Here is a 19147-nt window from a genome sequence, read left to right on the forward strand (position 1 = left end):
TAAGCGATTGTAGTTGTCATTTTGAGACCATTTTCAACTAAAATAACAATAATACCATAATGATATAAGTACACCCTTTCAAAGATCAACATGCTTTTATTTCTAAAGAACGTTTAGCTTGATGTGCAGACTAGTTTATGCTCATACAGTTCCCTGTCTGCTAAAACAGATCAGGATTTCTCCTGGGGTTTTGGCAACATGTTTATCTGGAACATATGGTCTCTAAACACGATGTAACGCATTAATATAGTCTATGGTCAAGCTCTTATAGGGGGCATGTTTGGACTTGACCAGAGGTGGAATGGTAAAATTAAATGTCTTTGTTGTGGATTTACCGTTTGTCACATGTATGTTCATCCAGGCAGATTGTTAAGGTCTTTTTTTTCCAAGCTGGGAAAACTGCAGTTAATTGTTGTGTTTTAAGTGCAGATGGAAGCTTGTTGTGTTGCTGTGTTTAGTTAATATTGTCTTAAAACAAATGCGGCACTCGCCCGGAGTGAGTGAGAGAGAAAAGAAAGACATGAAAATTATTGTGTCCGGCAAACGTATTGCGCGTATTTTTTCTCATCGTGTGATTATTGACTTATTGCTTATTGCAACATGCCTAGTTGTCCTGTGTTGACCAATAAATGAGCCAGAGTTTGTTGTTGTTTGTCACAACAAATATGAGAAACAGTGTTATACATTTTTATTTGAGAAGCAGCAGCTAGTCATCCTGCAAAAAAAAAAAAAAAAAAAAGATGCATCAATAATTTTTTTCTAATCACATCACGGCCATCTGAATCGTAATCAAATCGAATCCTGATGTACCAACAGATTGCCAACCCTAAACCTGTACCAAGATAATGGTGGGAAATACTCTCAACAAATGGGAGCCGTTATCGCCCATTGCAAGCCTAAAGTGCAAACTGACTTCCTCCCGGCGGATGATTTGACTGAAATTATGAAATGAAAGTAATGTTGTTATTTCTGGTTTCTTCTCCAAACTCTGTGGTGGAAGCGCTCTCATTAAGCACATGGCATACAGTCTGTCGACTCACAGCACTTGTTAGTAGAAAAATGTGACTGAAGCTGTTAGTTTTTCTGTCTTCTTCATGCGCACGCCTGAAACTCATGTGAGGCACAGTTCACTGATGATTATCTACGTAAATCTGTTATTCATGTTTTTTTGTGAGTTGATGAGCTGACTGACAGTGAAATTGAAAGCCGTATGAATCAGGCCATCACTTTCCTTATCCACCTGCGTCATCCCTCCCGCTCGTCGCCGCTTATCCGCGCCGTGTTTTTGGCGTGCACCTTTTGTTCTTTTGCCGCTCTTTTTCACCCATCAGTGGTAATAACATCCACCTTCTCTTTTACACCCGTGTTGTTCGGCAGTGTGTCTTTCTTCTCCCTTTCCTTTTATTTCATTATCTCCTCACACTCTACATTAACCATCTCTCCATCCTCCAGTACATCCTCCTACTCCTCCTGCAAGGCTTGCTCTCAAATTACCTCAGTCCTAATCTCCCCACATTTTCTCGCTCTCTTTCTTGAAGCGTAAAATTAAAACTCTCCCGCCTCTACCCAGCCCACCCAGTGCATTTTATGTGATGTGTGTGTGTGAGAATACGCCTGTTTGTGGGTGCTATGCGTTTATCCATCCTTCCCCAGCCTCTACCCTTAACTTTTATTTGACCTCACAAATGAAAGTTTCACTGTGAAATATCATTGTGAACCATTTGTGTTTTCTTTCTGCCATGACAAAAGTGATTTATAATGAGATTTGTTAAATAATTATGTGAAGAGGGAACAACGTGAGAACACAGAAGAGAAATTAACTTGTTGAGTTGTAAAGGAAAATAACTTTTATTTAATTTTCGTGCGAGCTGTAGACACAAACTTTGGAATCTGATTGATTTTGGTCATTTTACCAGCTGCAATCCAGACAGGTATAAACTGTACTTCTATGTGTCACTTTATTCCTGTCCACACGTGAGATGCATCACATTATGGAGTTCATTAGTCTGACAGCAGCAGTTACACACTAATGGTCTGCTGGACACATTAATGCTAATGTTCCTCATAACTTCATTAAGACACCTATAAGTGTGACAAAGAGAGTTTAGTAAAGATGAACTCACACTATTGAATGATTTGACAACATCTAATTGACCATAGTTTGGCTGAGTGATGGTTAGGTATATGAAACTGACACTTTATGCATAGCAAAAATAAATCATATTACCCTCACAGTATGCGGCAGAATACAGGATGAATACGGGTCACACACCAATAAAATGGTTTAAAGCACTATAATTACTCATCCCTAAGGCTAAACAGTGAAAAAATCAGCAAAATTAGATCTTGCAACGGCACAGGCAGCGATAAATCAGAAAGATTCAAGCATAAATTGACATTGCCCACTTTGTCTCAGATATAAGTGCCTTATCTGCACTTTGAAAGTAAATATTGATTATGTTGTGTATAAATCTGGTAGCAGAGGCTTTTTGCAGACAGTTTGCTGCAGTCCATTCATTAATTTTCTACACTGCTTAGCCAAATTCAGGGTCACAGGGCTAGCAGCTAGCAGGCGAGAGGCAGGGTACACTGTGGACATGTCACCAGTCCATTAAAACATCATAAAATTACATTAAAGAAAGGATTTAGAGTTTGGAAAAAAAAGGGCAAAATGCCAGTAGAATGGAAATGGATTAAAGAGCATTAAAGTAACAGAAAAGTCTTGTTACAGAGAGAGGTTTGTTTGCAGAATATGAGCTGTCTGTGTCCTGAAATCCCCATAAGGTCAGGTTTGGTACAATGCAGTGATGCTGATAGGCTTTCAATTTAGTAAGTCCCTGGGACCCACGGGTTACAATTTAGGTGTGTTCCTGGAAAATTCAATGGATCCTCAATTTAAAAAATGGATGTTTTTCAATTTCTTGTATTCTTCTATTTATTAAATTGTAAAATTATAAGAGCGTACTTCAATGAGCTACTCATCCCTAAGGGTAAACAGTGAAAAAAATCAGCAAAATTTGATCTTGCAACGGCACAGGCAGCGATAAATCAAAAAGATTCAAGCGTAAATTGACATAGCCCATTTTGTCTCAGATATAAGTGCCGTATCTACAGTTTGAAAGTAAATATTGATTATGTTGTGTGTATATATCTGGTAGCAGGGGTTTTTTGCAGACAGTTTGCTGCAGTCCATTCATTAATTTTCTACACTGCTTAGCCAAATTCAGGGTCTTGGGGCTAGCAACTAGGAGGCGAGAGGCAGGGTACACCGTGGACATGTCACCAGTCCATTGCAGGGCCAACACAGAGAGACAGACAACCATTCATGCTCACATTTCCTCCTAGGGTGGATTTAAAGTGACCATTTAACCTAACATGCATCTGTGAGGTTGACTGGGAGGAAGCTGAAGTACCCAGAGAGCGGAGATGGAGAGAACATGCGAACTCCACTTAAAGCTCAGACCAGCGACCTTGTTGCTGTGAGGCCACGGTGCTAACCACTACACCACCATGCATTTTTTATGATCTTAGTTCCACGTGTTCATTCTGATTAAAGCAAAAACAAAAAAAGCAAAAACCGTCACATCAAGGCAAAAACAAAGAAGAGGAATGAAATGAAATAAATCACATTTAATAGGTCATTATTGTTTTATTGTGACTGTAAATAAGACATCAGAGGGTGTATTTAAATGTGAAGTAGTATCACATTTAAAAGCTAGTAGTGTTGGCCACGTATGCAGGAAGACGTCCTTTGAGAAGACGGGAAACTCTCACAGCTCGAGTAGGTCTGTGCAAGTTCACACTGAATGAAGCCAATGAACCAAAGACACGATGGGAGAAAAGCGGATTGAAGCTGGTTAGCAATCCAGGGCCTCAGAGCTGATCCATAATACATGAGGAGATAATGCATAGTGTGATCCGGTCTGTGTAGCCAGGGGAAAAGAAATGAGGGGGAGAAAGAGGTGAGGTTTGTTCAGTCTGATACTGATGAGTCACATCAGATATGTTGACACTATCAGATTTGCATGTTTCCTGACATGAAAAACTCATTAAAGGAAGGCATATTACGCTTTTGCATGATTTTTTTGTCATATCATTATAGGTTGTGAGTTCATATCAAATACTTCATGAGTTCTAAATCATTTGGCAAAACATTTTATCACCAGTCAAAATCTGAGGATTCAAATTATTCTGCATTTTTAAGCTAAAATCAGGTTATTATGCACTTCTACAGACAAATTGTGTTTCCAAAACCATGCTATTTACTGACGTAAATATGTGCATAAGCTCTTGCAGAACGCTCTGCTGCGTTGACTTGAAGGCATTTTAGTATTTTCCAGGATGCAAATAACTGATGGTGTAGAGAGAAAAACACTTTTAAGCTACATTAGCGTTGACATTTCCTGACAGCACACATTTTCAACCTCAGTCATGATCAGGTACCATTTTAAAACATCATAAAATTACATTAAAGAATGGATTTAGAGTTTAGGAAAAAAAAGAGCAAAATGCCAGTAGAATGGAAATGGATTAAAGAGCATTAAAATAACAGAAATGTCTTGTTACAGAGAGAGGTTTGTTTGCAGAATATGAGCCGTCTGTGTCCTGAAATCCCCATAAGGTCAGGTTTGGTACAATGCAGTTATATTGATGGGCTTTCAATTTAGTGAGTCCCCAGGTTACAATTTAAGTGTGTCCCTGGAAAATTCAATGGATCCCCAATTTAAAAAATGGATGTCTTTCAATTTCTTATATTCTTGTACTTAATAAATTGTAAAATTATAAGAGCGTACTTCAATGAGCTACTCTCGGTAGGCTGATCAGAGTCGGAGGAGTTCAGAGATAGTGGAAGCAGACAATACGGCTGCAATATTCTGCTGTCCAGCAACAACCTTTGTCTTGTTCTTCAGTGGCATTTTTGCGTTCTGCTTGTCCTGCTTACTTGAGACTGGACTTTGTCCAAAGCGGGATGTATGTGCAGATACTATATACTGTGATTTCAAACAGTTGTTTTTTTTTGTTTTTTTTATGGGAAAAATGAGGGGTGTCCCTGAGACACATCAATGCGGAGTTTATTGTTTGCTTTTAGAGTTTAATCCATCCGGGATGCAGGATTTTCAATATCAATGTGTTTTTTGTTCAGTCATACAGAACTCCAAGTGATGTGAGAACAGGATTTTAATTTAAAAAAAAAAGGGTGTAGAAATGGTACATATATCTGCAAGTATCAGCTTGTAGATTTTGAACAACTGACATATTTGAGGAGTTTTCTGACTTTTTGCCATATAAATGTTTTTTGCAATGACACTGATTAATCATGTTGATAAGTCTTCTAACATGCATTAGTGTTGAGGAGTCTCTCTCAAGTCTACCGTACTGCCTGGAGAAGTGCAGTCTGTATTAAAATGTAATTTCATTTAATTCATCTTTGTATTTCAGAATCATATTGGGTTACCAATTAATATAAAAAAAATTGAACCTACTGCTTTAGCAAGTGAAAATGAATGCATCCATAGATTGCCGGGTGGTCACTGATTAGATTATTCACTCATTCATTCATTATTCTAACCACTTATTCCAATGAAGGGTTGTAGGGAAGCTGGAGACCATCCCAGCAGTCTTTAGGCGAAAGGCAGGGTACACCCTGGACATCTCGCCAGTCCATCGCAGGGCATTGATTAGATTATTTAAAACTTATTTCTTTCCTTTTGTGACAATAAAGAAAAATCAACCTGCACTGGCAAAATGAGCAGAGAAAACATTCACAATCTGCCTGCTAAAGATTTTAAACTTGATCAGTTCCACAGATTTATTTTCAAAACAAAGTTTAAGTTCAAATTTCACTTAAAAAGACAAATTTTTCTTCATTTTTGCTTCTGCTGGAGTAGAAGTCTAACTGAATAAAAGAAAAACTAATGAATGCCTTGAATGTCTTGAGGAGGTCAGTATGCAGGAAGGCAAGATTTGCTGGAAGGATTAAACATCCCTTCTGCCTTGGGAATGCCTTGGAATCCCACTGGAGGACCAGTCACCTGTTGCTGGGGAGAGAGGTGTCTACTGAACCTGTTGCCCTGGAAAAACTGAGGAAAAAAAAAAGATGGATAGAAGGGATGGATATCTGACCGACAGGGAATGCGGCAACTTTAGAGATTAGGTTCAGTGAAGACATTCATTCATTCATTATCCTAACTGCTTAATCCAATGAAGGGTCGTGGGGAAGCTGGAGCCTTTCCCAGCTGTCTTTGGGTGAAAGGCAGGGTACACCCTGGACAGCTCGCCAGTCCATCGCAGGGCTCAGTGAAGACAACAAGAACACAAAATGACACACTTTCAGATATAGGAGGCAAACAAGATGATAATGTTGTGTTTTTGCTGGGAGTGTTTTAGCTGTAAAGATGTGTTCCCGTGTTTCATGTTTCTTAAATCATGGTAACTGTGCTATAAAACAGAAAGCATGATAAGCAGCATTGCATGTCTTCTTTTCCTTATTGTATAGATGAGCAGCAATCAAATGGTAACTTCACCACCACTGTAAGCTTTTTCCTTTGTAAGCTTTAACTTTTAATTCATTTGAACTCCAAGAAATCCACACAAGTCAGCAACTGGAGGTTTGAAGTGGGTGCACATGTCCAGGCTTGTCAGTGCTGACATCAGCCAGTCACACTGGTGATGACCATCTGAACCTCCCTGCAAGTTGTGGAAACCATGCAGTCTTTGTAGTTTGCATGATGCCATGTAAAAGTAGGCTGTGCTGGTGAAGACACTGTCTTTAATTAGTCTTGAACATTTACCCTCCAGGATATCTCTTACCCCTCTATGTTTTCAACTGACTCCTAATGTTTTAGTCATGCTGCATGTCTGTCGTCTTGACTCCTTTTGTTGGGACAACCATTATGTCAGCTTCCTGTCAGGCAGCTAAAATTTACCCCGTCTGCCTGCAAACGTCTCAACAATCAGTCATTTATCAGTAGCACACAAAAATAAACAGCTATATCAGAATAAATCATAACATTTTAAAGCTTTGCTAACCTCCAGAGAGAGATGGTAACAAATCCACTTATACCATTCGTTAGTTTTTAATTGGACGTGTGAATAGCCAACAGTGATAAGATTTGCAAAGTCTTTAAATCCCACAAGAATGAACATGAGACGCAGATATGAACCAGGGCAATTACATGGAGCTTTCCCCATTTTTCCTTTGCTAATTTAACCACAGTAGAAACATAAATCAAGGGGAAGCAGAGCTTTGGTAGGTTTCCAGCTCTGAAAGATTGCAATATTTTAACACCTGCAGGTAAGCTGCCACATTCTTCAGACCAGCTCTTCTCCGTCTTCTTTTGACCAGTGCCTCTGAAGCTAATGTCTTCATCTGAACTCAGGCTCAGTCTGGATTTGTGTGGATCACCAGTTAAAAGTTAAGCTACTTTACTACTGGAGCTGTAACGATATGCTTTTGTCCTGATTTGATTCCAATTTTTTGGGTGTTGATTCGATTTAAATTGTGATTTTCATAATTCTTCGATATTGCTGATTTTCGTAAGAACAAAAAAAAAAAAAAAACGTACAAAAGTTTTTTTTGCTTTTCATTTTTCTTTATTTCAATTAGGAAAAAAAACAACACAGTAACCAGACCATCATTTTACTGCTATAATGCCCAAGAAGACAAGTAAAAAGATTGGTAAAAACAAAAAAGTGACACATTTTATAATGGATTATTTTTATTTATTTGAAAAAAAAAAAAAAAATTTTACCAAAAAAAATCTAAAATCTAAAAAGTTTTAAATTGTAAAACAGAAAATCCCGATATTCTATTTTATTTATTCGATTTTCCCACCCCTATTAACTACACTGTAAAACTTTCATTTCAGCCCAGTCTCACAAGAAACTGAAATGGAAATATTCAATCACTTATCTTTTTATGAATATACATACATAACATACACACATTACTTTTAAACACATATACAATGGTGTAGTGATAAGTAGTGTTAATAAGTAGTGTGAGGCATCATGTGATAGGAACTGCAACGAGTGAGTATTGACCTATAGTCTGGGGCAGAGTGTTGAAACCTCAACCATTCACTAGAAACTCCAAACTGAATGCAGTTGTAGATGGGAGTGAAGTAGTAAGTCACCGTGGAAGTAAAAAAAAAAAATAAAAAAAACACTTGTAAAGACTGTGATCAGGGTTTTAACCATTGATCTTACTTTTCACAGGCAAGACATATTGGCAGCTTTCCACATCATTACACTGTAAATGTCAGTGTTGTTGGGTTGTGCCAGGATCGGAAAAGTCATGTGGTGCTGCAGAAAACTGAGGAAGGAAACTGCAAACAACCTTCTGTTTAACTTTAGTAAAACTTTTTTGATTGCAGTTTGATTTTATAGCAGTAATTGCACATAACTGTCAGCATAACTGTTTTCTCTGTCATCTATTTGCATTTTCTACTTCTGGTATATCAAGTTACTTTGTCAAAAATGACACACCAAAATGTTGGACTTAGGATGAAACGACAGGGCTGGGTGTCAACTCGATGTAAAAAGGGAAAATATATTAAAAATCACAGAAATCAGTGCTCACTTTACTCAGGATCCATTTGATTTCTGAGCTAAAACTCTCAATGTGAATATATAAAAACGCTGTGAGACTGATTTGACATAATAACACTGTCAGTTTGGCTGAATAATTTCACTAAATGTGAGGGCTGCTTCTGTGATTGTAGAACATGAGGGTTATTTACTGCAGACTGTGTGTGTGATTCATTCAGCAGACGGCTGACAATGAGAGAAGGGGGTGAGCAGAGCTGTGACAGGCTGAATGCCATCAGGTCTGTGACACTGCATGGAAATTTATGAATGATTTCTTAGTAACAGACTGTAGATCTACGAATCTCTACCTGACTGAGCATAGATTCCCATGTCGCTCCAAATTTATTTCAGATGCCAGGCAGTCATATTCCCACTGTCACTTCCAATACGCCACACATGTTTGGAGACGAGCTGTTCCATGTTGGACTTTTCACAATAAAGAGCAATCTGTAGAAGAACACATTAAATAAGTAACTAATGCACAACACTTTATTCTACTATATATTCTCATATAGGATTTAAAATAAGATTCAGCTTGTTTGTTTACCTTAAAGGTTAACATTATTAATAAACTAGCCAAACAAGAACTGGAAAAGGGAAGAAGCAAGAACAGCTTGAGGAAGTGGATAATATTTGATTTTGGCTGGAGTTGGAACTCAAAAAGGAGAAATGCAGAAGTAGAGCACGGTATGTGCCATGTTTCAACCTGAAAGGTTCTTAGACGAGTCTGAAATGTAGCTTTTATGCCACTACCATGGAGCGTATGACAAAATCAAGTTGATTTTAGTGTCATTTACACTCAAGCTTAAACCATGCTGTGGTTTGGATCTCACTGTGTATCATGAAGGCCACATATCTCGGTCCACCGTGAGCATTCAAGGACAGCAGCACAGAGGAAGAAGAGTATTGATTCTGAATAACAAGGAGGCATCTACATGCAAACCCAAGTCACTTTTGAGGTCCATTGTCAGCTTGTGATGTTGGGTTGACCCACCCTGTCACATCTTGAAGCCCAATCTCCTGCAGGTCAGGTCAGCAATCAGCCTCCAGGCTACTGCTAACCACCGTCGTGATCAATAGTCAGTGCAGTGTTTGCCCAACTCCTCCTATTATGCTGTAGACATGAAAGACTTGAGATTAAAAGGACAGTTAAGATCTTAAAGACTTCTCCAAATGTTTAACGAAGCAGACATCCACACAATCACCACTTCCATCAGTGCAAAAGATGCTGTTTTTAACATACCCCAACAAAAAACAACAAAAAAACCCCTGTTGATTATTACTATGTGAGAAACAGGCATCTAGAAGCTGCCTGCCTGCAGCATGGACCATATGGAAATTATCAAGCTTTCAGAATAACATCCTGCTCCAAAAATAAGTTTTAAAACTCATCGTCTTGGCAAAGAAAGCTATGAGAAAAACTGGCATGCTCTTGTCTTTGGTGTCACTTTTTCCCAACCCACCATCATTCATCTAACTGCGTGGATACAGATTTCACAAAACACAGCCGTACATGGGTATTTGCAAGCTGGAGAGTAACGAATTTCTGTATTTGAGCCCTGAAGAATATCTCTAAGTAGCGCATCTGGTCACTTTCTTATCAGGTATTTAGACTGAGGACAAATTTTATAGAAGGGGACCAAGTTGCTGTTGGTAAAGGGATTGGATTTGGTAATAAATGATGAGTCTGCTGCTAAGAGACAAAAACATAGTAGTTTTTTGTGATATTATGTGTTATTTTTAGCAATAATGAACATTTGCATGTTTGATTAGTTGTGCTACATATTGCAGTGAAATTTCCACCAGGTATATCTCTTTTACTAGACAGCTCTTGTGTCCTCACTGCAGGCCAGTTTCTTCATTTTAGTCCCAGTCCAATGTCCTCAGTGAAACATATGGCGGGGCTGTGTTTCTCATCAGCTACTGTTTTATCTTTTGTGTCACATCCTTACTGGCCGGATGCCAGACTGTGGTTTTTCTGACTTGATTAGATTTGGCCACTTTTGTCCTAAATTTATGCAGTAACTTAAGTATCTAGACACATGACAGACTCCATGTTTGCAGCTAACTGCCTTAAATGGCCTGGATGTCCAGTGTGGGGTAATAAAGGTGTCAGTTGGATATAAGTAAGAAAGAAAGTAAGAAAGTCATTTTATTTTTTTTTTTATCATAATCACTCAGACAACACTAATGACTTCATACTAGTGTGTAAAGGTTTGTATTGAACAAATTTCCCCACAAACCTCCAGACAAGCTGTCACACATGCAGGACCGCAGGGAAACATAAATATCAGCTGTCCTTTTTTAGCTGGCAAAGACCACATGAGGATACTCCATTTTAATACCATCAACATACATGGAAAGGAAATGATGCTTTGTTTTTGGCAAACTGCCTGCAGGCAGCCTGAAGCTGCCCTGACACAGGTCGGCTTCTTGCAATGTTGTAGAATTGTTAAGGAGCCATAACATCCAAGAACAAAAATGTCAGCACAACACTTGCACTGGATTTTCAATTCAATTCAATTCAATTCAACTTTATTTATATAGCGTCAAATCACGGCAATGCCATCTCAAGACGCTTTACAGACAGAGGGGAAAACATAATGAAGGCCAATTCATAACAGCCTATATGAGGAAATCAACAGATTGAGTTGAGTCCAACTCAATCTCCCATCCTGAGCAAGCACACTGGCAACAGTGGGAAGGAAAAAACTCCCTTTTAACAGGAAGGAAACCTCCGGCAGAACCCGGCTCAGGACAGGCAGCCATCTGCCTCTGCTGTGTGGGGGGAAGAGGACAGAAAGACAACAGACAACAGGAATTGCTACTCCCGGCCAGGGAGACCTGCTGAGACAGAAGACATACATGTTAATGATGCAACACTGTTATGGGGGGGGGGGGGGGGGGGTAAAAGAAAGAGATAAAGAGAAAAAGAAAGAAGCTCAGTGTATCAGGAAATGTCCCTCAGCAGTCTAAACCTATAGCAGCATAACTAAGGGATGCTAACCATCCCTAGCTACAGGACTTATCAAAAAGAGAAGTCTTCAGCCTAGTCTTAAAGGTGGGGAGGGTGTCTGCTTCCCTAACACTAACTGGGAGCTTATTCCATAAGAGAGGGGCCTGATAACCAAAGGCTCTGCCTCCTGCTCGGCTCTTTGAGACTCTAGGAACCACAATTAAGCCTGCAGTCTGCGAACAAAGTACTCTACTTGGTATATAAGGAACAATGAGGTCTTTGATATATAGTGGTGCCTGGTTGTGGAGGGCTTTATATGTAAGGAGAAGGATTTTAAATTCTATTCTAGATTCAACAGGCAGCCAATGAAGAGAGGCTAAAACTGGAGAAATATGATCTCTCATGCTGGTTCTGGTCAGGACTCTGGCTGCAGAATTCTGGATCAGCTGAAGGCTTTTCAGGGCATATTTAGGACAGCCCAGTAATAGAGAGTTACAGTAATCTAGTCTCGAAGTAACAAAAGCGTGAACCAGTTTTTCTGCATCACTCCGAGACAGAATGTCCCTAATTTTGGCTATATTACGTAAATGAAAGAAGGCTGTTTTAGTAACCTGCTTAATATGTGGGCCAAAGGACAGGTCAGGGTCAAATATTACTCCCAAGGTTTCTCACTGTAGCACTGGAAGCTAAAGTAATGCCATCCAGGTTCATTACAAAACCGGAAAATTTAGCTCTGAGTTTTTCAGATCCAACGAGAATTACTTCAGTCTTATCTGAGTTTAAGAGGAGAAAATTTCTAGACATCCAAGTCTTTATGTCTATGAGACAATTTTGTAGCCTATTGGGCTGATTTGTTTCATCTGGTTTAAAGGATAAGTATAGTTGAGTATCATCTGCATAACAATGAAAGTTTATTCCATGCTGTCTAATAATTTTGCCTAAAGGGAGCATATATAGCGTGAAGAGTATTGGTCCAAGTACAGAACCTTGAGGAACTCCATGACTTACTGTAGTTTGGGAGGAGGACTTGTCATTTACATGAACAAACTGAAGTCTATCAGATAAATATGATTTAAACCAGCTTAACGCTGTACCTGTAATTCCAATCACCTGTTCTAGTCTTTGTAACAGAATGTTATGATCGACTGTATCAAATGCAGCACTAAGATCAAGCAAGATAAGTACGGACACAAGTCCTTTGTCTGAGGCCATAAGAAGGTCATTAGTAACTTTCACCAATGCTGTCTCAGTACTATGATGAGCTCTAAATCCTGACTGAAACTCCTCGCATAAATTATTTCTGCTCAGGTGGGCATGTAGCTGAGCTGAAACTATTTTCTCCAGAATTTTGGACATAAACGGGAGGTTAGATATAGGTCTATAATTTGCTATCACCTCTGGATCCAGAGATTGCTTTTTAAGTAAAGGCTTGATTACAGCAGTTTTAAATGATTGTGGTACATATCCTGTCACTAAAGACATATTGATAAGATTTAGTAGTGATGTATTAATTAAAGGGAAAATGTCCTTAAATAGTCTCGTTGGGAGAGGGTCTAAGATACAGGTGGATGGTTTAGATGAAGCTATTATTTTAGTTAATTCAGAGGGTTGGACAGGACAGAAACTATTTAGACACAAGTCAGATCCTGGTTCTAAGGATGCTTCGGAGACCACAACAGGCTCAACATTATAGGTAGAAGGGTAGAGTATTGTGAATTTGATCTCTAATAGTGTCAATTTTATTCCTGAAAAAATACATGAAATCATCACAGCTAAGTGAGAAAGGAATACATGGCTCCACAGCGCTCCGGCTCCTAGTAAGCCTAGCTACAGTGCTGAAAAGAAACCGAGGGTTGTTTTTGTTTTCCTCTATCAATGATGAATAATAAGCTGTTCTTGCCATACGTAAGGCTTTTTTGTATACGCTTAAACTTTCTTTCCAGGTTAAGTGAGACTCCTCTAGTCCTGATGAACGCCATCTGTTTTCCAAACGCCTTGATGCCTGTTTTAGAGCTCGAAGCTGGGAATTAAACCAGGGAGCCTTCATAATCTTACCTAATTTCTTCTTCTTTAGGGGAGCAACATTATCCAAGGTTGTACGCATTGAAGCTGTTATAGTATCAGCATGTTGATCAATCTGAGCAGGAGTAAGGCTTAAAGGGGGACTCTCGGTCATGCTAACACATGGTAGATGTGAAAAAATTGATTCAATTGATTGTTTAAATTTTGTAATATTATTGTCTGATAAACATCTACTATAGTAGAATTTATTTTTGGTCAGTGAGTAATCAAATAAAGTGAATTCAAAGGTTAATAAGAAGTGATCGGACAAGACAGGGTTTTGAGGAAATACTTTGAGCTTATCAGTCTCAATACCATATGTTAGAACAAGATCAAGAGTGTGACCATGAGAGTGAGTGGCTCCATTGACATTTTGTGAAAACCCAATTGAGTTTAGAATAGAGCTAAAGGAAATGTTTAAACTATCATTTTCAACGTCAACATGAATATTAAAATCACCTAGTACAATGACCTTATCAGTAGTCAGCACTAACTCAGACAAGAGATCAGAGAATTCGGTCAGAAACTCGGAGTAAGGTCCAGGTGGGCGATACACTAATGCTAAAAGGAGCGGTTTCTCTGAATTCCATTTTGGATGAGATAAATTTAATGTCAGGAATTCAAAGGATTTATAGTTAGTTTTGTGCTTAGGATTAATTAAAAATTCTGACTTAAAAATAGCTGCAACACCTCCTCCTCTGCCTGTAGTTCTAGGAACTTTCCTCTGAGATTTTCCATCCATCCACGCCCCTGTAAAATCTCAATTAGCCAATATATGAATGTGTCTGAAAATATCACTGGCCTTTGTAGCATGGGTGAAAATGTGTGTGTGCTTGCCAGAATTTGTACGGTCCACTTATTCCCTCCTGTTGTTAATATGTACCGAGGCCGGCTTTAGGCAGGGGCAAGAGGGGGCATTGCCCCCTCAAACAAATACTTTGCCCCCTCAAATCAAATCCGCCAAAACTGCACAAACTACCTAAACTCTCTCCCTCTGCACAGAGCTGCGTGCAGGTTGTACAGCATTGCACAACCTGCAATGCTGTACCTTCTCCCCTAGTGAACAACCAATCAGCATTTTTAGTATGCAAATGAGTTGACAAGCAGCCTGATTATTGGGTGTCAGGTTTCTCCCCCTCGTTGAGGCGCTGCAGCGGTAAAATTATAAAGAAGTGAAGCTCAGTTAAATACCTCGTAGCGATTTACATCGTGAGATAGGCTACTTAAAAACTAATTAACAATAAATACAGTAGTATATATCATCTATATGTTGTGTCAACAGGTTGTTGTTGCTTTTTTAAGTGTGTAATCCTGTCAGTTGGAGCATTACTCCATCACACATGAACACTGGATGCGTGGTGTGCCTGCTCAGAACAGGGAGTCGCCTGGCCTGGGTATTCCCGGCTCGAGCACCGAACATTTCTCATCAAGCTCCGAATGATTTTTCAGCCCAGAAGAAATAAGTTTACATCAACTCAGCCGCCTTATGACATTAAATAAGAAGGTAGTTTTTTTAATTTCCTGACTTAAGTGAATGCAACACAGGTACAACAATGTGACCAATCACAGAAGAAGTTTACAGAAGCGGGGACACCTCCGTGTTTTATTGGCTGACAGCCCGGAGTTTTAGGCCTAATCTGAACTCCGCTATTATTTTGAATTAGAGCGGACATCTTCACCGGTTCAAATACACATCAGATGATTTCTTTTAAAGAGGAGAATGAACTCTTGGCTTCCAGTAGACAGCCAGGCTCTGGGTCAACATATGAAGTAGGTAAACAAACTACTCATTTTAATTAGTTTGTCTTCAAAGTGACATGAACATGAAGCAAATCATTCGTGACAGTACTTAAAACTTCCAAGGTTAAGCTAGTTATGCTAAATCATTAGCCTGGTATTTGTCTGTTTCATACATTTGCATTAAATCCAGTCGGGAAATGTGGGTGAGACCGAATTTCCCAAAACCGCTAAGGAGGAGGTGCTGCTGTGAGTGGGCATGTGCGCTTGTGCACGTGCGTGCGTCATGTTGCAGTAGATAAAAACCATATACAGTCTATGATAAAAACAACTTTAACATCAGTGTGGAAGTTTTGTTTCTAGATGCAACTTCAATTCAAATGCAGATAGAAAACAAACAGCTATAATTTAATATTTACTAATTAGTTAACCTGCAGGTCTCTGGCTGTTCAGTTAAATTCCAGCTGTTAAAGACGGTTTTACATCTTATGTTGCTTCAGTATATTTGGAATAGAAAACCAGTCTTATCATGATCTCAGCTTTTTGGGTGGTTATGTCTTAATGAGGATGGTGGTTGGTGTATGGTTGTGTTGCTCCAGGATGGGCTGTTGGAGACTGGGAGGGACACAGTAGACCACTAGACTGAGGAGTATTTGATGTTTAGTTATTCATGTATTCATTTAGCATTCTTTGTATTTTAACAGAGGTAATATTGTGGGGGGGGAAAAAAAGCCTGTTGCATTACATGTCAGCAGTCTACTTGCACCTTCCTACGATATCCTCTACTGTTTTATTTCCTGCTTGTGTTGTTCTCAGTATGTTATGTAACTCACTTTGGATGAAAGCATCTGACATGACATAAATAACACAAGCAGTAAAGGATCCTCTACGAAGTTGTGGGCTCAGCCCCCAATGTAATTATTAGTTAGTTTATTAGTTATTATTAGTTATTGTAAAGTAGAGACTGAATTTAAAAAAATAGAAAGAGGAGAAGGTGAATAAAATGAAGAAAAAAATGTAATGTTCTGTGTTGGTTGTTTTTGTTGTTTGCTGAACTATGCCAGCTTAGTTTTATATCTTAGTTTATTATTTGGCTGTCTGAGACATTTGTTATGTTGTTAGCTGTTAAAACTTTGATGATTGGTATTTTTTTTCTTACTTTAATGTATCTGTTATTTGTATATTTCGTTTCCCCTCTGAGGAAATGCCACCTTATTGTGGTTTGGAGTTTAATGTTCTGCCCTGTTTTTGTTGTTTGTGATAGGCCTAACTATTTCAGCTTAGCTTAATAGTTTAGTTTATTGTTATTTGGCTATCTAATGAGACATTTGTTTTGTTGCTGGTTGTTAAAACTTTGATCATAGATATTTCCTATTTTTTAAAAAATTATTTTAATGTATCTATAATTTTTTTATTCCTTTCCCCCTCTGAGGGATTGCCACCTTATTGTGGTCAGAGGGTTTGCGTGCTTCAGTGACCCTGAGAGCTACACCAGCAGGAGCTTCAGTTTCTGGTGGGACACCCAAGCTGGACAGGTCTTTGGTTCGAGGCCTGACAAAGTGCAATCCATCTCTTTAGAGTGTCAGACCCTAACAGTCCCATTAAGAAAACAGTTACAAAAAATAATAACAACAAAAAGAGCACAAGCGTGATCTACAGACATGATGCCCCCTTCACATGTCTGCCTGCCCCCTCAAGTATCCATTCCTACAGCCGGCCTTGATATGTACACATTCATGTCCACAATGAGCTCATTAAAAACCATTTCCACAGCATCATTTCTGCATCACATGCTGCCTCCTGCATGCTCTGCACAGATATATCCAGATTTTCTCTTAAAATCTCCTGTCCTCATGTCTGAAAATTACCATATCAACTCCTACCGAAGCAATCAAAGCCACGATTGCCGAAGTTCCTGCCACCGTGAGTGTCATCAGCACCACATTTTTGTCACAATCAATCAGATTCATTGTTGAAATAGTTGCAGCCATTCTGTCACAGCCAGGCTTGGCTTGGACAGTAGTGGTTTACAAAAAAGAAAAAAAAAACAACATTAAAAGACTTATGGTGACAAATAGATAACTTAACCTTAATTTTTCTTTTTGTTTAACTTAACCTTAATTTAAAACTCCTCAGAGCTTCAGTAAACCTGCAGTTTTGTGGAAGTTTGTTTCCCATGTGAGGAGCATAAAAACTGAACGCTGCCTCTCTATGTTTAGTTCTGACTTGAGGAGCAGAAAGTAGACATGACCTGAGGGATCTGGTTGTTTCATAACAGCCAGAACATCCTGGATTTATTTTGGTCCGAAACCCATCAGTACTTTATAAACTAACTGCAGCATTTTGAACCCAAATTCTTTGGCAGACAAGAAGTCAGTGTAAAGATCTGAGGACTGGAGTTCTTTCTTGTTCTCAATGAGGACTCAAGCAGCAGCGTTCTGCCTAACTGCAGCTGTCTAATGGACTTTTAAGTGAAACCTCTAGGACTCTAGTGTAGTCTACTAAAGATAACTGGGTATAAAATAATAAATTGAATGTCATTAGCATGACTATGGTAACATATTTGGTTGTTTTTCATCATTGGAGTGAGTGGGATCATTTACCTGTTGAACAGCCGGAACCCCAACATGAGGACTTGGGGAACTCCACAGGAAGCTACACAAAGTTGTCTGTGTCTTTTAGATAAAACTCAAATCAATTAATTGCAGTGCTAAAAATTCCTACTTAGTTTTACAGGATGTTCATTGGGATGTCACCGTAGACTACTATGTCAAATGCAGCACTGAGACCCAGTAGACTGAAATGTTGCCACTATGTGATCAAGCAGATGTCGTTTAAGACATTAATTAGAGCAGTCTCAGTGCTGTGGTGGTAGAAAACATGACTGCATCCATCAAAACAGTGATTTATAGTCAGAAAGTTGTGTAGTTGTGGAAAAAAGATGTTTTTTTCAGGAGTAACTTTGTGACAGCTGTTGTTAGGGACTGAGGGAAGACCCTTGAAAGAAGAGATATGTTAACAACCTGTTGAAACATCCCTGAAACATTCTTTAGAGACCATGCTCAGCAGGGTATCAAGACAGCAAGCGGTTGTTTTCAGATGGCAAATGATTTCATTTAGGTTTTCAGGAATAATCAGAGAAGTGTGTCATGGTGTTTATGTCTCCTCTGAATGGACACCATAAGGACACGTGTCCTGCCACTAGCATGGAAGAACTGACTCACTGCCTGATTTCCTTAATTTTTTTCAGTAAAGAAAGAAGCAAAGTCATTACAGACTCAGTTGGATAGAAGTTCATGAGAATATACTGTAGGCTTGTTTGAACATTTTACCTTTAGTTTTACCAAAGTACCATTTTTTATATACTTTGACTTCTGCATTTTTGTAGATAATTACATCACTCTGAAAGAAAACACAGGAATGATCAGCTAGAGCAACATCTTTCTCCATAACCTTGGAAATATTCAGGCCGTTAGAGATGCGTGAATGTTGAAAGCAGTTTAGCAAAGTTGTCGAAAAAGGTTGCCCAGTATTTAGGTGGCCTATATATGTTCATAAACAACACATGAAAAGGGGAATTTATCTGGAGAGCAACATATTCAAATGAGGCTAAGTTTTTATTAGACATCTGTTTGCCTTTGAGGGAGTCATTAAACAAAACATCCATTCTTTCACCTTTCTTATGTAATCTAGCCGCACTCAGAGAGCTGAAGCATGAAGGAGTTGCTTCAATAAGAATAACTGAATAATTTTTTCTGTATTACTACATTTCTGACATCAAGTTTCTGCTTTCTTATAAAATTG

Source organism: Telmatherina bonti (assembly GCF_933228915.1).
Source record: "Telmatherina bonti genome assembly, chromosome: 3".
In the NCBI taxonomy this organism is placed as follows: Eukaryota; Metazoa; Chordata; class Actinopteri; order Atheriniformes; family Telmatherinidae; genus Telmatherina; species Telmatherina bonti.